The following is a 23753-nucleotide window of genomic DNA, read 5'->3' as shown; positions in this document are numbered from 1 at the left end:
TTTTTTAATAGGAAACGAACGAATTTACCTACATGCCAGTCTTCACTTAGTAAATTTTACCTAAGAGTTATAAAAAGTCTATTTATTTGTAATCGATAGACTTTCTCCAGACACAAAAGAGGTCCAGGTTTACCACAGACAGTTGTATAAAAATAATAGGACACCCCATAGACCCTAAAAACTAGTACAAGTACGACGAAACCTGGACGTATGGCAGCCATGCAGCTGGTGTGTCACCGTCTGTCAGCACTGCATCTATTGTTGCCGCTTTCATTGACACAGCAGCAGTAAGAGTGGCGTCAACAGTGATGCGCCAAACAACAACGAGGTCACTGGAGTGACTCAGAGTCATCTTTTCAAACGAGTTCTGTGTACAGCATCGCGGTGGACGTACCCTTTTGTGGATGCTCTGCTGGCGTTATGGAATGGGATGCCAATGGGTACACAAAACGATCATTCCTGGTTCCAACAGACGGTAATTTGGACAGTAGTTGTTAGATCTATGACATCTTAAAGCACTTGCTGCACTGAACCACCTTGATAAATCAAAGAGTGTTCGACTGTTGCCCTGGGCACCGTTTTCTCCAAATTACTCATCCACTGACGACATCTGGTCATGGGTGGCCGACAGACTGGCACACAAGCCCTCGCCAGCCGCTATCATTAACGAACTCTGGCACAGAGTTGAAGCAGCTTGGAATCATGTAGCAATTTCAACTTAGTTTATTTCGTCTCGATGCCCACTCGGGTTAGAACGGTTGTTACTCCCAGATATAGCATATGTACATTTCTAATCCTTGTATCCCCTCACGTCATCTACAAATTTAATCATGTGTTCTTTCTGTTGTACTGCATCAGCGATTGGTTTCAATCCAACCCACGGAAAAATTCATGGGAGAGAGAGAGAGAGAGAGAGAGAGAGAGAGAGAGAGAGAGAGAGAGAGACAGACAGAGAGAGAGATGAGCTGCAGAACGTTCCAGTGTAAGTTTGTAAGACAGATACGGTAAAACTTCGTAAACTAAGAAATGATGTTCATGACGCATGGATAAATGCGAGTATCTGAATGTGGGGTGAACGTGACTATGAACGTACTGTCAACAACACGGGTTTTGAGGCATAATTTGCTGGCTCGGCGTGTCGGTGCGCGTTAGCCCATAAACGATAACGTCACGAATGCTATATAGTTTTGTCTTCATGCGCTAAGAGCGCTGTTGCTGCGTCAACTGGCGAGACGGCCCGCGAGCTTAATTAAGTATCTGACTCAGGCCCGAAGGTCATCAAAGGCTGCCCATGCCTGCTGTAAAGCAGGCCTACAACAAGTAAAATTTCGTTATTTGCTATCCTTCCTGGTGTTGCAGTTTCGATGGCAAACAGTATAAGATTAAAAGTCCTGAATGACATTTTGAAAATTTGACAGGAGTATCGGTCTTGCTGAACTGTGCAATTTGTGGTCCTTTTAAACTGAGAATAAGAGGACACTGTTTGCATTCTGTGCGGTTAAATACGTGATTTGAAAAGCAATTTACATGAAAACGTCACGACTCGCAGTATGGTGGCGCCAAACGACCTTGATTTGCGCTCCGACTGAAACAACTCAACCGAATTCCTTGCTCTGGCAGGCTACAGAAAGGAAAATTCCTCTTTGTAAAGGTTCACAAACCTTAGAGTGATTCTAAACAACAATCCAAACATCAGCTGTTTCGTAAATTAAAAAGTGCATCGCATTTTTACCTTGTTTAACCCTCTACTGCCCACCGTGACTCTGAAGTCACGTCAAATTTTATCGTTATATTTCGCATTAGGATCGTTATTTCTTTCTTGACCAGTGTGACTTGAGTGTTACAATATGGCTGCTTTATACACAAACAATGTAACTGCCCACTGTGACCTCAGAGTCACAGAACTATTTTTAAAAAATAATTTTTTTCAAAAACAAAAATTCACCTGATATGTGTTAAATACATTATTCTCTAACATTCTGTGCATATAAATATTTTTTTCTACAGGAAATAATAATTTGGGCAATAGAGGGTTAACAACAATTATTTTTCAGTTAGACTAACTCCTCATTCTTCGCAAATTATCAACACAATTTTTCTGTAGATTACATGTTCCCGACATATTTTCTGGTGGAACAGCGACCAATACACTTTAGAAATAACGTAATTTAGTCTGTAGTCGCAATTTTATATTTTGTCTACTGGCTACCGGTTTCGGTAGAGAATACCGTCCTCAGGCCATGTACAGGTAACCCCTTATCCCTGGCACGCCATCGTCACACATGCTTACTTGTTGAAGCCAGTGTGATGACTGTGTACCATGAGTAAGGAGCTACTATTCATTTTAAGGGTGGCCTGAGGATGTTACTCTGTACCGAAACTGGCAGCCAGTAGGCAAAATAAACAATTGCGCTGTTGAATCTTCCTGGCAAATTAAAACTGTGTGCCAGACCGAGACTCGAACTCGGACCTTTGCCTTTCGCGGGTAAGTATTCTATCATCTGAGCTACCCAAGCACGACTCACGACCCGTCCTCACAGCTTCAATTCTGCCAGTACTTCGTCTCTTGCGCTGTTGATTAAAATACATATTTTTTCTGTGGATATTTACTGAAAATTACAAACTGGTTGTATTGTGAGGCCATCGCCTTGCTAGCCCCTTGAAAGCCAAGTTTCTTTCTCATCTGTGTGTCACTGAAGCTTTTGAATGTCCTGTCCTAGCCCGAATGTTCAAGTTATTTGTATTAATGGAGCTTATCCCCTAACCCTTAACGAAGAAAATTACCGGTTCACATATCCGTTATGTAATGAACGGAAGAATGTGTGCTGTGGCCAGAAACATCACAAACTATTAGTTGCTATCCAATCTATCATAGGATGTGGACGCTAAGCTCGGCCACTACCTTCGCGTTATTCGAGAAGAATTTAACGTCTGCTTACACTCTCATCTAAAACAACAACGCAAAGACGGCACCATTTATGCGCGCCAAAAGCACAGTTAGGCATCTAACACGAAATCAATGTAAAAGGCGTCCAATGGGAAACAGTCAACCAACGCATGTAAGTAAAGTAAATATGTAAAAATTTGGTACTCGGTTTCCCGTTGGACGGGAGTTTACCTGACTGTGTCGCAACCAAGGCGGAACTCTGTCGATATAATCTGGTGCTCTGAGGCTGTTTCTCATGGGTTGTGCAGCTATCATTATTTTTTATCGATCGAAAAACCCTATCTGTATCACTTTGGTGTAGCTCGCGTCCACGAAGCAAGGACCGCGACGTGGCCCCAAGAAATTCAGATGGATATACTCGACTATACTTCTCACTGTTGCATCCCGAACCGAATGGAACCGTTTTGGATGGAAGTAAATTCCTCTTACAGTGAATGAGATGTTAGCGGGAATTCTTCTCCCAGGATTTCAAGCTGCAGTTGTAGCGAACGACTTTCTTTGCGCGATTAGCAACCGTCACTGGCGTCTTTGTAACGGACAACACTGGACGTCCGGAATCCTTTATCAATATTACGCAGTTACAAGTGGCCGTAAAGAACTTAAGTGCTGATCGTAAAGACATTGTTTACGGAGCATCGATCAAAGCATGATTCCTACGCTGAGACAACGACGAGAAATTTTTTACTCGCGAGCTCTGACGCGTATCGTCGATAACACTAAACTTTTTATGCAGTCGTAAAACTGCTAGGTATAGCATCGCTTAATGAGTATTTCGTCGGTAAAAGTACATCAGCACGTATTCCGAGACGCAGAGCAACTGCGGAAATCAAAAGGCGCTGTAAAAGTACCGCAAACATTCAACATTATTACAGACCTCACTATTAAACATAATTAACGACATTTGCTGCCAATAAACAAAAGCACTCTACAAGAACTTGGATGTCTTTAATGACATCGGTTAGGTAGCGGAATATAGTTGCGATTTTCACTGGCTACATCTACATCTACATCTACATGGATACTCTGCGAATCACATTTAAGTGCCTGGCAGAGGGTTCATCGAACCACCTTCACAGTCCTCTATTATTCCAATCTCATATAGAGCGCGGAAAGAACGAACCCCTATATATTTCAGTACGAGCTCTGATTTCCCTTATTTCATCGTGATGATCGTTTCTCCCTATGTAGGTCGGTGTCAACAAAATATTTTTTCATTCGGAGGAGAAAGTTGGTGACTGGAATTTCGTGAGAAGATTCCGTCGCAACGAAAAACACCTTTCTTTTGATGATGTCCATCCCAAATCCTGTATCATTTCAGTGACACTCTCTCACATATTTCACGATAGTAACAAGCGTGCTGCCCTTCTTTGAACTTTTTCGATGTACTCCGTCAGTCCTACCTTGTAAGGATCCCACACCGCTCAGCAGTATTCTAAAAGAGGACGGACAAGCGTAGTATAGGCAGTCTCCTTAGTAGATCTGTTAGATTTTCTAAGTGTCCTGCCAATAAAACGCAGTCTTTGGTTAGCCTTCTCCACAACATTTTCTATGTGTTCCCTACAATTTAAGTTGTTCGTAATTCTAATACCTAGGTATTTACTTGAATTTACGGCCTTTAGATTAGACTGATTTTTCGTGTAATCGAAGTTTAACGAATTCCTTTTAGCACTCTTGTGAATGACCTCACACTTTTCGTTATTTAGGGCCAACTGCCACTTTTTGCACCATTCCAATATTTCTTCTAAATCGTTTAGCAGTTTGTTTTGATCTTCTGATGACTTGATTAGTCGATAAACGACAGCGTCATCTGCAAACAACCGAAGACGGCTGCTCAGAGAGCAGCAAATAGTTTATATAGATAACGAACAGCAAAGGGGCCTATAACACTACCTTTGGGAACGCCAGAAATCACTTCTGTTTTACTCGATGACTTTCCGTCAATTACTACGAACTGTGACCTCTCTGACAGGAAATCACAAATCCAGTCACATAATTGAGACGATATTCCATAAGCACGATATTTCACTACAAGCCGCTTGTATGGTACAGTGTCAAAAGCCTTCCAGAAATCCAGGAATACGGAATCGATCTGAAATCCATTGTCAATAGCACTCAACACTTCATGTGAATAAAGAGCTAGTCGTGTTTGACAGGAACAATGTTTTATAAACCCATGTTGATTGTGTGTCAATAGACAGTTTTCTTCGAGTTAATTCATAATGTTTGAGCCCAATATATCTTCCAAAATCCTGCTGCATATCGACGTTAACGATATGGGCCTGAATTTAGTGGATTACTCCTACTACCTTTCTTGAATATTGGTGTGGCTAAGTTCAAGCATAAAATTAGTCTAACGTGTGTGCAGCTCGCTTCGTGATACATATTTGCAAAAGCGTGAAAAATCCTGTCATTAACTTTCTTTATTGCAGCTCGCTTAAGTTTCGCCGCGAAACTACTTGACAGTTAAAGCTGTGTGTCGAACCAGGGCTAGAACCCATAACTGTGTGTTTCGTGGGCAATGCTCTCACTGACTGCGCAATCTTTTTTTGTTATTCTACAAGGGTTTCCATCCTCCCCTCATAGTCCACCATTAAATCTCCGTTATTTGTCTTCACTGCCACAGTCTCTTTGCTAGAAAGAAATTATTCTCACAACAAAGAACTACGTTTCCCGTTTAGCAAGCCGTGCTGGAACAAGGATCTTCATGCATCCGATTTCTGATGAAACTAAAATCGTCAGAGAGGCCTTATGAAAGGAAAAGATCTTCGAGACACTTCCAAAACGAAATGTGAATGAAGCTATACAGTCAACAAATATTTCTAAAATCCATACTGTATAATATGATCGCCAACGCAGACAAAGACATTGCGTGTTGCGTCCTGGAGTAATTTCCAATAGTTCTGTAAAACGTACTCCTATTTATGGGTTTCTTGATGGTATATAGTGATTTCCCCAATTCCAAATGACAATCGAATTCTGACATGGATATACGTAGTTGGAACTTAAATAGTGGCAACACTGCTATGGAGACACTATGCAATGGAATCTACTATTGTCGCTGATAGCATACGTTGTTTACATACCTGTCTTACCTCCGGGCAATTGGACTCGCCCGTCCCACGTCACCGGCATGCGCACAATCTAGGGAAGCAGTCACTTGTGAGCGAGCGGTCTAACGTAACGATGTGACTATGTTCTCGAAACAGGAACAACGGAGTCGGATCAAATGGTTCAAATGGCTCTGAGCACTATGGGACTCAACTGCTGAGGTCATTAGTCCCCTAGAACTTAGAACTAGTTAAACCTAACTAACCTAAGGACATCACAAACATCCATGCCCGAGGCAGGATTCGAACCTGCGACCGTAGCGGTCTTGCGGTTCCAGACTACAGCGCCTTTAACCGCACGGCCACTTCGGCCGGCCGGAGTCGGATCAAGATTGAATGTATCAGAAGACGTACATCATGACAGTGTCATCAAGGTCTTCAAGAGACGTGCGAGGAATCGGCATTGCCGTACAGAACAGTGGCACGTTGGGTAAAAGCCTTCAACGAAGGTCGGCAAACTGTGGCAGACATACACCGGGCAGGTCGTCGTAGCGTCTCTGAAGAAAAAGTGCATGCTGTTGCCGCGTTAGTGGGCAATGATCGACGCCATACGATTTGTGAGCTCGCCCACGAAACCGTATTAGCACATGCGACTGTGCTTCGCATCCTGAAGGAACGCATGACTTGACGGAAGTGCAGAAATGGATGCGTTACGACGCTGCTCAGGCGCACTTGGAGCGCTATGAGCGCGAGGGAGAGGCTTTATTACGCCATATCGTAACACTGGATGAGACATGGACCACATCTTAAGAGCCAAAACTGAAACTCCAGTCCAACGAATGGCGTTATTATGGATCGCCGCGATAGTCGAAAGTGCGTCAGAGCCCGAGTATGGTGAAAGTTATGGTGATTCTCGTGCAGACTGTGATGGTGTTATCCTAAAGCATTTCGTTCCTCCACTACAGACCGTCAATGCACAGCACTATTCTTCATTTTTGGAGCATCACCTGCGACCAGCTTTGCGAAAGAAGCGGCGACACTTTCTGCGCAACGCACCAATCATTTTGCATGACAATGCGCGGACGCATAGAGTGCAAGCTGTGGCTGCTCTGTTCGGTCGATGGGACTGGGACGTACTGTACCATCCACCATACTCCCCGGACTGAAGTCCTTGTGACTTTGATACTTTGATTTGATTCCGAAGATGAAGGAACCACTTCGTGGCATTCGCTTCAGAACTGTTCCAGAGATTCGACAGGCAGTACACCGCTCCATTCGCACCATCAACAGAACAGGCTCTGCTAACGGTATACTACGCCTTCCACATCGCTGGCAACGGGTTCTACACAACGCTAGTGACTACTTTGAAGGACAGTAACAGGTGCAAACATGTAACTCTTTTGTATCGGTTGTGAATAATTAGTTGCCACTATTTGATTTCCAACCCTCGTATATGTGCCACATTCTCATAAACATCACACCCTTTACGTATTGCGGTAAGGCTCAATTTAATTGTACATTAGGCCAAAAATATGAAAGGCATCTGAAATCTGAACAGCTGATCGAAAACGAGGTCATGAAACACAGAACATAAACTTGTACTGGGTAAGAATGAGGAGGAAAACGTACATCGGCTTTTCAAGAGTAGCTAGCCTGGAATTCACCTACCACTATAAACTTTAAATCCGGGTAATCATGCTGAGATTTGATCTTGGTAGTGCACAAGGCGTATCCAGCAAGTTAGCTATTGACCCATTTCAGTTGATAATGTAGTCAAAGTAGCTAAAGCTCATAAAATTAAAAAATTGCTGTGTAAATTGTGATGTATTCTCTTCCTTTATCACCCGAATTCTAACACCCGTTCACACGAAAATATGTTCTGCTTAGTACTAATATTAAAACCCTGCTGAAAAACAACAGAATGAAAGCTGAAACTATTTCAACAGGGAAATGTGGCTAGTTGACACGCGAGAAAAAGAAAGGATGAAGCAGCGTCCTGTAAACATGCTAGGAATTCCTTTCAATTGACCGAAGAGGAGTATGAAGTAACATAACTTTTGAAATCTATTGTCGCACTTGTCTCGATTGATGAAAAGCTCTCATGTTTCCGGTCAGAGTACTGCGCCGTTTCGAAGAGTGTCAAGCTCATCATCTTCTGACAAGGTGTCGAGATGTTGCTGATGCCATAATATTTATGCTAGCGGTGTGCCCTCTCCACGTGGCTAAGGGCATCTGGGTGTAGTCTAGCCTGCTAACGGGGAGGCTCCCGTGGTGGCGGTAAACGGGTGCGCGTTCTCACCTCTGTGTAGCCATTCCGGCCGCGCCTTGAGAGATGGACGGTGCTGACCGCCGCCTCCTCACATTACCACTAACGCGGCATTCCCTTCTGCGCTCAGCTGGTATCCTTCCTCCCTGTTGACCAGATTCTCCTGAATCTGTATTTCGATCGAGTCCTATATGATGCTGTTCCAATGGCCGGCCGCTCGGCATAGCATCTTGATGTTCTGAAAGTAAAAGCTGTGGTCTTCTTGATGCTATTCTCCGCTATCGCTGATTTCTCTGTAAGTCCCATGTATTGTTGGTCACATTCGCATGCGATGCAGTAAATACCAGGTAAGTTTACGTGGGTCTTTTGCAGAGCGAAGCCACTCTTTCGTCTACAGCAGTGGTCAGAAGACGATAGTTATGTTATTTCTCAATCAGCCCGGTATTTTATCTGAGAGCGGGGTCTTCTTGTTCCTACACCCGGTTTGCTGTATCTTTTCTGTTTTTGAATTACCTAATAATCTGTGCTTCACCATTTTTACCGAACACGTCCTTCAGGTGTTGTGGTTGGGCTGGGACGCTTCCTTTATCGCAGGTGACGCGCGCCATCTGTACCAGAGTAGTCAGCACTGTCTGCCGTGGAGCTGGGCGGTGACAGCTCGCTGCATGCAGATAAAGGTCTATGTGTGTCGTCTTCCTATACACTGAATGGCCCAGCGAACCATCTGCCTTGTACTTTATTAGTATGTCCAAGAAAGGAAAACAACCACTCTCCTTTTCTTCTCTATTTCCACAGAGAAAGAAATGTTTTCAAAGATGATGCTAAGGTCATCCAGAAAGTCATCCAGTGCTTGTCTTCCAGGCTCCCAAACAGTAAAAGTGTCGACGTAGCGGAAGAAGTGCTTGGCTTTCTGGCTCTCAATATTTCGTCAGAAGATGATGAGTATTAGACTCTTCGATGTTTGCGGTACTGCCCCCAGCTGCAAGTCTGAGAGTTTTTCATCACATCATACTCTGTGAGAGTCTACATTCACACATATAGCATCTCCATGGGGAAGAGATGCTGTGGAGTTTCAAACAACTGCAGAGGGAGTGCACCAGGGAAGCTAAACAGCCGGCCGGAGTGGCCGAGCGGTTCTAGGCGCTACAGTCTGGAACCGCGCGACCGCTACGGTCGCAGGTTCGAATCCTGCCTCTGGCATGGATGTATGTCATGTTCTTAGCTTAGTTACGTTTAAGTAGTTCTAAGTTCTAGCGGACTGATGACCTCAGAAATTAAGTCCCATAGTGCTCAGAGCCATTTGAACCATTTGAAGCTAAACATCTGTTATGCCACAGATTAGAAAATGGAAAGAAATAAAAATTTTTCTTAATGTTCACAGAAGCTCTGCCACAAACAACACCAGGCAATTGTGCTGACATAGCTATGCAATCAACACTGCAAGCCCGTCACTTAGACAAGCACACATTTCTACATTGGCACCAATCGCTTGGCCGAAGTTGCACATTCAGCAAAATTTCCACCAACAGACAGAAAGAGAATCAGAGATATATTCAGTAGCTCGTGTTACGTGAAGCAACAAGCTGTACCTTAGACGCAATAACACATTTCAGAGATGTGACAGCGCAGTTAAGAACCTGTAACGAATTGTTAAGGAAACACAGCAGAACAAGAACTGCTGACTACTAATAAAAAAGTGGCCACTTGCAGTCATAACGAACAGGGCCTCACGTCGTTATCCCCCACTCATCTCCATAAATGCCCCATTTCTTCAGCTCTGAATTCAGTTGGTCATTAGGATCAATGGCATTCATACCAAAGCACTTAATTAAATTATTATCATTGTGTAGTGACATCCATGTGTTCGATTTTCCATAACTTCTCATGAACATGCTGCCTTCTGTTTTCGAGATGAATACATCCAAGTAACCATGACATGCCACTCATGGGCCTCGCATTTGCCACCACCTACCACATCTCTGATGGGAAGACTGAGAGTCCTCCAACACCAGTACATCCTCCAGTGCTTATCATGCTAACATCAACGTCACTGCTGGGTGAAACAGTCATTCATGTCCCTGATCTCCACTGCATGCACTTCCAGGTGCCAAGGATTTATGTGTTTGGTAGATCTAGAGTCAGCCAGCCACACAACTTTCGACAGCACTGTACGTCCCAATGGAGGTGGGGTCGAGAACGCTCTAAAATAGTGTGGAGTACGCACTCAGGCTACGGCTTAACCTGCAGACTGCCAGACAGCAGCCCACAAGCCTTCAGCGGAATTGCTGGTGAAGCGGCCTTGACAACGAGCCAGTCAAGCTGACAATAGGCGTCAGCAGAATTCCACACCACTGGTGCAAGGTGCCAGCTAAGGCTGGCGAGATGACACAAAACTGGAAATCTGAATAAATAAGTGTCAACTTGCTAAACATGTTTTATTAACCCCAAAAGACGCTCTACAGGTTCCCCAACACCATTCTGACAACCTAGAGGTGTTTTTGCTCGGCACCCCTACACTTCTCTCAGTTAATAGTAATGTGACCAGCCCAATTTATTTTCTACATCTACTTAAACACGGATATTGCGAGAAGTAAGTGGCAAATAGTATTTCCCATTGGACAACATATTAAGATTTCTTCCTGTTCTTTGGTGTTTGAAGTGTAGGAAGACTGACAGCTAAATACCTCTGTGTGTGCTGCAACTTGTCTAATATTGTCATTGCACATAGCAGGCAGTTTTATATCCCTCATTTAGTGCAGCTCTAAAGACTTTTTAAGTATACTTTCACAGGATAATTGGCATCTATCTTCAAGTGTCTCTCAGTTCAGTTGATCCAACATTTCCGTGACACTCTCCTATGAGCCAAACATCACTGTATCTATTCCCACTGAACTTTCTTATATACGTTCAGTACCCCCTGCTAATCGTGTTTCGTACTGCACTTGATCAATATTCTTAGATGGGATGCGTAAGTAATTTGTATGCAGTCTCATTTGCAGACAAGCCGCATACCCCTGTGTCCTGTCAATGAACCGAGATGTGAAGTGTTACGATGCCCTGAAGCAAGTGCTGGCGTGTCTTCGGACAGTGTCTAGTTCCCGTAATTATGGTTGTTACACGCCTGGGCGTTATAACGTTATTTTTTAATTTTTTAGTTAAATCCCCAAATATAATAACACGAGATTTTATTTTGTCTCTGTGCTATGGCAAAAAGTATAATCAGAGACAATAAAAGACAGAGAGAGGTCTAAGAACAAAAATTTTATAATTAGTAAGAAGGTAAGAATATCTTTGTCTCTTTGGACAGATAAAAGATATAATGTGAGTTTCAACGTGTCTTACTGTTTTGTTGGGTGTCACCTAGATTAAAAGTGGGTTGTATGTACAATTCTCTTAAACGAACAGTAATACGTTTCAAGATTAACTGTGTCGGAAAAATCATTCAAAATTACCTTCCGTAGAACTGGAGGAGAGAAATAATCAGGTAATATTGAATGTGACACTTTTTAAAACGGAATCCATTCGTCTCATGTGATAACTTTGAGCGTCATTTGGCTCAAATTTGCTCACCACCATTTTAAAAACTGAACCTGGAGAATTAAAAGACAATGTTCGAATATTACGCTAAATGAGATTTTCATATAAAGAATACTGTTTAATAACGAAGCGGTCGCCCAATTATTAAGCAGATCGATTCTACAAACATTATGAGCCTAGCTGCTATTTTCTAATTCCATAAAAGCTGAATCAAAACCCCCTTGATATTTAATTTTTTTCGTTTAAAGAAGGGTTATCCGCTGCAGTCACTGCACTTAGACTCGTAGTGAAGGCAAAGATTAAGCTTATTTTTTTCTTTAATATGGTCTGTACCTTCCATTATAACTTTTAGTTAAGGAAGGGTTGGGTGTACTTCTTCGTTAGTAGCAGTAGGCCATATTAAAGCATCATAATTTCCTAATTTAGTTTTCTTTCTTTACTTTGTATTACAAACAAATTAACTTGTAACATAGTACAACAAATAGAGAAAGAAAAGAACTGCAGCCAAACAGGCTAACCCATAAGATTCATACATATCTGAAAAATAAGATTACTACAAGAACTAGTGCAAATAAAAAGACCTTAAGGAATTAGAATCACCATATTTACAGGAACGATATGTAGTCAAGAAAGTTATTCAAACATGGGTTTGTAGGAAGAGGGCAGAAGGACCAAACAATAGACATGGACAGCACAAAGGTAACACAGCTGGGGCTGGGCTAACAGGAAGACTAACAAGAGTTAATTTTGCTTTATCTTACGCAACCCATGAAAGAAGGAATAGAATGAAAGAAAAAGAATTATGAAGGCCTGATGTCGTGATGTAATATCTGTGATGTTTTACTTCCTCGCATTTTGTGTGCTCCAATCAACCTTTCTATTTTTATACTTCTGTTTGTGGCGAGTATTTTTATATAGTGTTTTATAAAGGGTTTATATATAATTTATATAGTTTTATACAGTGTTCATGCTTTTTCTATGACCTATTGGTATTTCAGATCTCACATGCACAATGATTAAAACATTACTTTTTATCACAAAATGAGATTATATAGCGAAATCTTATCTTTTCTCAAAACACGGCTTTAAAATAAAAGAATAAAAAACTTATCCAACCATTCTAAAGTACCAACGTATATTATTACCAAGTCGAGCCTGAGAGGCTATCCATCTTCTAAGTTATCTTGTTTTTAACCTAATGTTTTACCTTCAGTTTTTTTTTTTACTTCTCGCCTATTCTTTCTCAGTCGGATCGTTGCAGAGGAAACATAGGCCGTTCTTCAAAAGGGTGAAGCAGGCCAAACGATTTGAGATTTATTTTTGCTCTTTCGTTAACCATTCTGTTAATAGAGAAAGAATTTATCTTCGTCATTATCGAATATCACTGAAGAATGACGGCAGACAGCCGAAACATGTTGGTCTTTCTTAATACTTTTTTCTTCTTTCAGCGACAGGAACCATTAATGATATCTCTCATTATTTTCACATTACGATAGGTTGCTTATAAACGGCGTTAATGCCGATTATAGAGCACAACGAAAATTCCATCGCTATTGGAATGTACCTTCTTGTGGCGACAAAAATACAACGCTAAAATTTGTGTCATTCGTATTTCTTAATGTCGTTTACCTGGAGGATTGTTCCATTGTTGAATTTTCTCTATCGAGACGGCACATTTCGATATGTGCCTGAAATTATGTTGTACATAGGAGTAAGCACTAGTTCTAGTTATTATTTCCATTTGCGGAAATAAACGTCACGGCCAGTCCAAGAGATAGAGTGAGCAATTAAAACCAGACAAGTGGTGAACACGCACTGTTGTTGCCCAGCTTGCCTCAGACATGATAAACCTTAATTCTCCAGTGGACTGTGAGCTGTTTCGAAACTTTCTGACAGATTATGACATTTCACCACTCCATGTCTCAAAGCACAGAGCATTGCCTTTCGTGGACATTGTTCTTACCGACTTCTGTGTGCAAGCACGACTCACGTCCCACTCTACCGATTTTAATTCTCCAGAACTTCTCTTCTGATTTAAAAATTTCACAGAAGCTCTTCTCCAGACTTTGCTGGACTGGAACTCATGAAAAGTTTGCAAGCACGGGCAGAGCAGAGCACTGGCAGAAATGGAGCTGTGAGGGTGAGTCACATCTTGGTAATTCCGCTGGCAGTAACACTGCCTGCGAAGGAAAGCCTGCGAATCCGAATTCTGGTCCTGCACACAATTTAAATCAGTCAGTGAATTTTATGACAAACCCTCTACAGCTGTGACTACTTAATGAATTCTTTACTGACAAATGGCTTCGGAAACATCAGTCTAGCAGTTTGATTTGGATTCTGTATAATTTCCACGAGAACATACACTGTCTAGACACTTATTAGTGGACGTTAATACGGGGTGTGTCCACCTGCAGCATTATGACGGCTTAAACTGTGCTGGGGACACTTTCAGTGTGCTGTCTGAATGTCTGTGGAGGAATAACAGCCCATTATTCCTAAAATGGTTAAGCCAGAGAGGATGATGTTGGACCCTGGGGTCTGCAGTGAAATCAATATTCTAATTCATCCCAAATGTTTAGGTGACAGAGTTTTCAGAAGATTCAAATTGGCAATGTGGGCAGCCAGTCCATTTCAGGAATGTTACTGTTCACAAACCATTGCCCCACAGATGCCACTTTACGATGGTGTGCATTGTCATGCTGGTAAAAACAATTATTGTCTCAATACTGTTTCTCTACTGTATCCAGTACACAATACCGCAAAATGTGTTCATATCTTTCCGCCTTCAACGTTTTCTTAAGCGCAATAAGGGGATCACACACAACCACGAAGGACATCCCCACAATGTAACGTCTCAACCTCCATAGTTCACTGTTGGCACTAAACCTGCTAGCACGTAACGCTCTCCAGGCATTCACCAAACCCAAATCCTCCCATCGAATTACCACAGGATTCAGCGTCATTCATCGCTCCAAATCACTCGTTTCCAGTCATCCGACATCCAATGGTGCGGCTCTTTACGCCACCCAAAGTGTGACGTATGAGGAGCTGCCTGACCACTGCACGACACTCTTTTTAAATCACTAAGCACAGTAATTGTACTACCCGTCTGTAGATAACACTTTGGAACTCATGAATGATTCCTTCGCGGACTTTTAACAACCAACCACCGCATAACTCGACGGTCCCTGTTCGTCAGTACACGAGGCCTGCTTAGTCTTGGTATTGTTGTAGTTGTTCCTCCACGTTTGCACTCCACAATAACATCACCAACAGTCGACTTGGGAAACTTAAGAAGGGCTGAAATGTTCTTGATGGATTTTTTATTCAGGTGACATCTAATGATCACGTTCGAAGTCACTGACCTCTCTTGATCATTCCATTCTGCTGTTACTGCTTCCCACTTACAACACAATACTCTCCTTCTTTTATATTGGAGGATCCGTCTGTCGTGACACCTGGCGGTCAATTTACGTATTACATAGACGTGTCTGGACACATTTGACCTTATAATGTAAGCTACTCTTTCGTTCAGTCTCAGTTACTGCAATGCCTGTATCCCTAGCTACAGCGGATTTGCTAATAGCAACTCACTAAGAACTTACTATAAATGCTTAAAATATGAACTTCTCAGAATTACAGAAAAGCTCACACCAAACCTCCACATGGCAGATACGCAAATCGGTGCCAGATGCTATTACATCGACAGAGTATCAACCAAAACTCCGATGTAGTTAGTGCTATGTGCTGCCATTCAGGAAGGCATGCGTGAACGGTAATAAGTAACACCTGATCTTTGGAGCACAAAAAGAGCATAACTGTTGACATCAGTCTTGCGGAGCTCCCCTGGGAAGGCGGCAGAGCGTTAGTTTCTCGTACCAAGGGTTTCTCGTTGGAGCCCTTGTTATGTCAGTTTTTGTACTGTAGTATAGGTGCCAGCGTGTGCCGGACATGTAACAGAACTGTTTGCAGTTTATAGCAATGTCCTATTGGCAGGCTGCTTTCCTTCGTTTATTTACATTTGTAGTTTCACAGAATAAACATAAACAATCGGAACAGAAGAATAAAGAAGCAGTTACATCAAATGTGCGGAAGTATTAAAAGTAGTAATAAAAATGATAATAATAAGCAAAATAAAAATACTAATAATAAACAAAATAATATTAATAATAATAAGGACATTATGTGCAGAAATCAACAAAAACACCACCACGCACGCACAGGATCGTTCAGTCACGAACAAATGTTTCACAATAGTGCTTACGTACAAAGAAGTGTGTGAAGCAAATTACTGTCGTACACCAAGCACATTTTGATGGATTGCATATTTGCCCATCCAACATGTAGACTGCAGAATGGAAGCTAGTGTCTGAAACAAAACTGTGTCGAAGTTCCAATGGGTCTGAGTTCATCAACGAGTTTAGCCATTATCCAGCATGAGGGACTGCAACCTAAGAAAACTATTCCGTCGTTGCAGATGAATCTCTTCCGAAGAATTTCGAGCGGGATAGGAGATTTTACGAATCATTGTACTTTCTGAATAAATGAAGATGAACCGGTTGGCCGGCCGCGGTGGTCTCGCGGTTCTAGGCGCGCAGTCCGGAACCGTGGGACTGCTACGGTCGCAGGTTCGAATCCTGCCTCGGGCATGGATGTGTGTGATGTCCTTAGGTTAGTTAGGTTTAAGTAGTTCTAAGTTCTAGGGGACTGATAACCGCAGCAGTTGAGTCCCATAGTGCTCAGAGCCATTTGAACCATTTTGAACCGGTTGACAAATGGAGGTTTTATTTACTGGAATTATGTGTTTTGTAATTTTGTCTTCTAGTAGGTTCTTTTGCACGTGCAGGCCATGATGAACACAGGTGTCTTTGTGGGGTCTTGAAGAATCCAGTATAAGCAGAAATTTCACTTCACTGCTTTGTTCCACTACTGCTTCCTCTAGAAATGTCCTGAACAGTTCATTGGTCATTTTGCCTGAGGAGAGAGAGTGGACGGTTAAATCTGATGCTGCGAGGATGGCCTGAAGTATATGAGCACTGAAAGAATGAGAATTTTGAAGGTGTAAAAACAGCCTTGTAACAAATTTGTCTGTTCGTGAAAGCAACGGAATAATTGTGAATGTGTGGATTGTGGCGTGAACGGACTGTACATCTCTTACTATATCTATAGAGCCTCTAGTGTAGCCCATTGTCACCTCCTTGTTGATTCCACTTTCACCGGCGTGGTAGATATTTGCATTGTGTAGGCTGTCATGAGTGGGCGAGTTGCTTGGTGCCATTTCTCTACCGTTTTTTGGATGTCGTTTCGCTTCTGGTACGTTTCCATAGTACAAAATATTTGACTTTACGGCTTACAATATCGTTTTTAAACTTTCACCGCTAGACCCAACTGTCACTTGCATCAAAGCTTGGGAAATTTAAATGCCTTGATTTTATTTTTGCCCACAATTTGATGTCTGCATCGTGAACACACTGACCCTTCTGGCAACGCTGTTTGAAGGCCTCCACTGTAATACGAGGGCTGTCCAGAAAGTAAATTACGTTCGGTCGCGAACGGAAACGACTATGAAACTCCGATAAAGCTTTGCAAAGATGTGTTGGGCAGTGTCTCTAGTATGACTCTAGGTAGAATTATGTCGCTCTTTTCATTCCTGAGTTCTTAGTGAGCGCGTAAAGATGTTATAGAAAATAGTGTCTCCCGCCAAGTACGAGGGCCTGGTGAGAATTTTCGCCTGAAGCTATGCAACCGACATTACATAACTGTCGTGCGGTTTCTTCTTCAAGACAATTCTCAGTCTCATTCTGCAGGGGCAATGAAGATGCCCTTGCATCGTTTCAATTGGAAATGTTTGGTTACCCACAATACAACCCGTAATTGTCTCCCAATGAGTTTCATCTCTGCTCAAACGAACCGCTGGCTATGAAGACAACATTTTGGCACAGACAACGAGCTTTAGGCCAGCGTAGAGAATTGGCGGAAAGCACTGGCGGCTGCCTTCTATGATGAGGGTATTGAAAAGTTTGTACAACGCTACGACTAATGTCTGAGTCAGAACGGCGACTACGTAGAGAAGTAGCTGAAAGGTGTAACTAACTGTTACAAATGAAACATTTCTGATTTTCACTGTGATTTTCATTTCGCGATCAAGCGTAACTTACTTTCTGGACAGCCCTCGTATGTTTGTACTTATCTTTCACATACATTAACTCTGGACTTTTCCCACCGCCGTTTCCATTGATACAACATTCATCGTGCAGAACATTTAGTGTGAAATCTGCTTTCCACTGTGGACGTCGTGCGACTTGGAAAAGTTTCTAATGACTTCGACTGCGTATCGACGTTAACCCAATGTGTAATAGATTTTTGCAGAGGCTTTGCTAGTAATCTGAACGCTCATGAAATACGCTACCTGGCAAGGAAAGTCCGAAAGAACAGACATCACTTGCTCATATCCTTGACGTTTGTTTCAGTGCGGATGCGCTAATATCGTCCTTTGGAGGAATCAGGAATCAATGAGTAGGGGGTTAATGGACGAGTGACGCTGCTTTACAGCGTGAGATAAGTTGCAAATTTGAATCAGTCAGCGACCGTGCCTGGACGGCCGAAGCGGTTCCAGGTACTAGGAGGCACAATTGAAGACTACTCATGGAACATGATTGATCCTCCGAGGAAATGGTTTAGAGGGAGTCACCTCACCCCCCCCCACCCCCCACCCTCCATCAATTTGCGAGAAAACGACTCGGAAACTTCTGATGGCGGTAGTAGGATCCGGTGAAAGAAAAGAAAATAAAAAGAAGTAAATAAATTTGTTTAAGTAATACGCTATTGATCCTGTAACACTCCTTTCCTTTCTTGGCTCCTGAAGGGTGGGAAGGGGACATTGTGGGCAGACCTCGGAAGGCGACCCCAGCCCTCTTTGCCCACGATCCTCCTCTCGGCTTTTTATTCAAAAAAAAAAAAAAACGAAAAAAGTTAAGGTATTTGCTCATTAGAAGCGGTCCGAAACAATTTTAAACTTTCGTCATTGCATTACCACAATGCTGTGTGTGGCTGGAAGTCACGAATGCCCACGCATCCCTTCCCTTTCTTTCCCCACTCTTTATTACGCATAAAAGGATACACCAGCTATGTCATCACGAGCGGTGTCTGTTGTGTAGGACAGCACTCACACGCATGCACACACACACACACACACACACACACACACACACACACACATAGCCCACCGACCATTTGTATACGTATCGGAAGAACCATCCTACAGCACAGTGTCAAAATTTAAACATTACACACTTCCTCCAGCCCAGGCAAATAGAGCAAATTGCTTGGTTCCTTTGCATTTGGTGTGGTCTAGGGTGGACCTTAGGCTGCTTACGAAAGCAACATTTGCACATGGGCGGTTCCTGATGTAACCCCAAAAAATTATGACATTTGGGTACGAAAAGTATCAAGTTTGGGGATAGCCACTACCATAATTTATATTCATGGCAGATGGCCGAAATTTTTACCATATGTTCCTAAGATGATATTCTCGGGGAATGTGAAAACCTTTCTCGATATCACAATCTGTTATCGAGAGGTTATAAATTACCGTATTTGGCCCGGGTTCGATTCCCGGCTGGGTCGGAAATTTTCTCCGCTCAGGGACTGGGTGTTGTGTTGTCCTAATCATCATCATTTCATCCCCATCGACGCGCAGGTCGCCGAAGTGGCACCAGGCGAACGGTCTACCCGACGGGAGGCCCTAGCCACACGTCATTTCCATTTCCTATTTACCCCCTTAAAATATCCACGTAACATTGTCTGAGGCCCAAATCTAGTTTTAACTGAGAAGTGAGCACATGGCAAGGGTTCTAGGGTCGTCGCAAGCTGGAAATACTACAAAATTAGTAAAATTTTTCCAATAGCATTTTTACTCTTTTAAGATACAAATCATATTCGGGGCGTTTTCGATGAATGGCGATCGATGAGCAAAATATCCTGAGGTAAAGCAAACGATTTTCTGTTAAAATGTATCATGCATACCAACGGCCTTGCCGCAGTTGTAACACCGGTTCCCATCAGATCACTGAAGTTAAGCAATGTCGGGCTGGGCTAGCACTACGATGGGTGACCATCCGGACTGCCGAGAGCTGTTGGCAAGCGGGATGCACTCAGACGTTGTGGGGTAAACTGAGGAGCTACGTGACTGAGAAGTTGCGGCTCCGGTCTCGTAAACTGACATACGACCGGCAGAGCGGTGTGCTGACCACATGTCCTCCATATCCTCATCGAGTGACGCCTGTGAGCTGAGGATGAACAGCAGCCGTTCGGTACCGTTGGGCCTCCATGACGTTTTCGGGCGGAGTTTAGTTTAGTTTTACACATCATGTGTACTTAATTGTTGTATCAACGTATATAAATGTATCAAAGTATATAAATAAACTATCAAAATATTATAGACCTACAGAATTCGCGTTTTAAGACTATAAGTACAGCCTGCTGTAGCAGGGAAGAGAAAACACCATGCCGAAAAATGACCACAAAAGATGCTAATATATTCCTCTTTAAACGACTGACAGAAAAGTGGGGAACCAGATGCCTCAGTCCTCATTCCCCTTTCTCAGTAAAAGTTTTGGCATGTGAACATATTCTTAGTTTTTGTGCTGAAAGAGACAGTGGCGGTGGAAGAGAGAGAAGACAATGACAGTGGGGAGAAAAGAGAGAGGGGACAATAAGGGCAGGAGAGAGAAAGTGGCAGTGAAAGAGAAATGGATGAATACAATAGCAGTGGGAACCAAAGAGGGAGGAGATATTGATGATCAGTGAGAGATAGTGGCAGTAAAAGAGAAAAAGAGATGGATGGAGCTAGGAGCAATGGGAGCAAAAGAGAGAAAAGATAGTGGAAATGAAAGAGACAGATGAGTGGATAGCACAGGCTTGGGGGGGGGGGGGGGAAGGGGAGGGGTCTGGACTCTCCCAGACGTAGATATAGGGGATGGCGTATTTTAAAGGCTTGGGTATAGGAGAAAAAACACAGTAAGCAGGACACCCAGAATTTTTCATCTGCCAAGGTGTGGTGGAGACAGTGGCAATGGAAAAGAAGGACAAAGGGAGACAGTATAAGTGAGAGATCACGCAGTATCAGTGGAATATACTGTAGATCAATCAGAGAAAAAGAGGACAGTGACAGAGAGACATATATGGACAGTGGCAGTGAGACGAAGGTGTTGAGTACGAAGGCTTAACTACACAGTCTGAGTAAAAGGATTTAGAATGTTATGAGTTAAAATAGCACGAATACGTTCGCAAGCAAAAAGTTTTGGTGAGAAAGGTGGAATGAGGATTGGGGCAGCTGGTTCCCCTCTTTTCTGTCAGAGTCTTTTGAAGAGTAACATATCAGCCTTCTTAGTACTCCTGCAGGAGCATATTTCCGCTGGTACATAATATACCTGAAGGAAATATATCAAGGTGATACAAAAAACTACAGTATCTTGGTAATTAGTACAAGTCTTATAATGAACAAACTTCAAGATTAAAATCATTGTTTTGTGTTTCATGAATCTCTCATATTTTTCCTTTTGCATCGAGTAAGAAGATTAACGTCCCAAACAACAAAATGTATTTTGGTGATAACAGTACAGGCAATGATATTAGTAACAGAGGTTCAGACTACTAATGTTACATAGTAAATCTGTGGACAAGTCCTTCTGGCAAATGTATTCAAAGGATATGTGATTTAGATCTTTCTCTCCGACCCAGTAGCACAGAGGATATAGCGTGATTTGTTACGAGAGATGCCAACAGAATTCAGAAGCGCAGCTGAGCCCACGATTCCAATATATTGCCGGTGTTGTTGGTGTTACCTTATCGTAGTGTCTTTCCTTTGTCACTTGCGAGATTCTCCAGCGTTAGTCCCATTCTTTTCTGAAGTGTTGTTTTATCCTGTGAATGAAATCTTACGACGGTGCTAGTTTGTGTTCTTCTTTTCCATTGTGAACGCATTTCTTCGCAAGAGCATCAGCTGTTTTACCACTAAACCCATTCCCTTTTGTCTGGCACATAACACGCTGTTCTATATCGCAGTTTCCCTAATCAGCAGCCATTTTTGTTTATGACACATGAGGTCAGCCGAATGATTTCGCTGTGTCCGTTACAATTGTTATCATACGTTTCACACCATGTCACTTGTTATTCTTGTAACCCAATAAATCACAGTTCCGTGGTATAGGAGAGGGTCACATTGACTAATCTACAATACACAAACACATACAGACACATGCACAGGGAGGGACACATACATGTTTCTAGGTTTTGTGAACACATATTGTTGTATTATCCCAAGAGATTTCCGGATTGCAGTCGGAAGATGTTGACATTTTTCCTCGATATTTCAGTTGAAAGCCAGACAGCCGGCTTCAGATGAATTTACCCTTGCGCTTCGCTATGTTTCCACCAGTAATTGGCCCTATGGCGCAGGTGCGTAGGTCTTGGCTGCGTAACCGCGCCCTACCAAATTTCGCTCCCTCTACTGTGCTATAGCTGACATGGGCTGGGTATCACTTAAGGGTGTTACTGCACCCTCCGTTAACTTGCGCACCCGTGGACTTAAAACTCGATAGTCAAACCGATAAAATTAATTGTTACTGAACTTGGCGCTGGTAGTATAATTTTCTTTTTGAATAACGTATTGGTATTACCGCGTTCCACGCATTGTCCTAGCTAAAAGTCACCGTTCTGATTAAGAAGTTATCGCCCCAAATATATATCCACAGAGTCCTTAATAATAAAATACCAAAAGGATATTATTATACCCAAGATGTTCGAGACAGAAAACTCAACTTCATTTGTCGTGGGAATATAGTACTCGTCTATGACTGAGTTATTGTGCTGCAGAAGTGGAATGTGACGGTCTTTCTCAACGCACTTTCTATGTGTTTCACTTGTGATCTGGACAATGCAGGTCAGATGAGTGGTCGTGACAGACACGGAAGTAAAAATTGTTGTATTCGACTATAGAGCGAGCCGGCTACACAAGGAGATCAACAAAATGCTAGTTACTCAAATATCCCACCACTATTTCGTCGGCAGCGAAATAATAAAACCAAGAGGCATGAGTCTCAACCGCAGACAGCCAAATGTAATGTTCTTGAGATTGAATACTAAATCAATAGCGTTAAGCCTTTCCTGTAGGCGGTAAGTAACGAAGATGCAGTACAGAAGCTTGCATTTAGAAACGGCAGTCAGTTGTCATTTGACAATGGCCAAAGTGTACTCGGCCGAAAGCACTTGGGACAACTGTAAGCCTGAGAAGAGTCTATTAATACACACCTGTTTCCTATTTTGCACGGGAATAGAGTCTACGAATTAGTTATACTCACGACAATGAAGTCAATGCATCATTCGCTTTATGTACTTTGTAGGGTACCATAATTTCCTGATCTTTTTTCGAGGAGGTTTTGGAAAATGCGATCGCAGTCTACAATTAATATTTTAATGCAGTATATGTAGGTAAATTTTCCATACACGAAAAACTGTAGTGAAAAAATTAATGTTTCATTCCTTGGGCTAGGAAGAAGCCAAACGAAGTGAAAATAATGCACATTTTCGTTTTCCATTTAAACTCTACCACTATTGATCACTACAGAGGAAAACTATAGCAGTCTCCTCTAGCTGTGGGTGTCACAATCCTTTGAGGAGATAGTGATGACATTAACGATGGACGTGGGGGAATGTAGGCACACGCGAACCAGAGACGCAATATTAAGCGCCAGTTTAATTTTACTGCACCTGAGAAATCTGAAGTAATTGTGTCTTAAAGGCTGCCGGCCGCGGTGGTCTCGCGGTTCTAGGCGCGCAGTCCGGAACCGTGCGACTGCTACGGTCGCAGGTTCGAATCCTGCCTCGGGCATGGATGTGTGTGGTGTCCTTAGGTTAGTTAGGTTTAAGTAGTTCTAAGTTCTAGGGGACTGATAAC

General features: G+C 42.6%; 1 pseudogene; it reads left to right on the top strand.

Annotated features, from left to right (window-relative positions):
- Window positions 1-19820: 19820 nt before the first annotated feature.
- LOC126199809 (5S ribosomal RNA) lies at window positions 19821-19938 on the top strand (annotated as a pseudogene).
- Window positions 19939-23753: the final 3815 nt, after the last annotated feature.

The sequence above is a fragment of the Schistocerca nitens genome, chromosome 8 (assembly GCF_023898315.1).
Source record: "Schistocerca nitens isolate TAMUIC-IGC-003100 chromosome 8, iqSchNite1.1, whole genome shotgun sequence".
In the NCBI taxonomy this organism is placed as follows: Eukaryota; Metazoa; Arthropoda; class Insecta; order Orthoptera; family Acrididae; genus Schistocerca; species Schistocerca nitens.
Note: the sequence above shows the minus strand (reverse complement) of the source record. Positions and strands in the feature narration are given on the sequence as shown.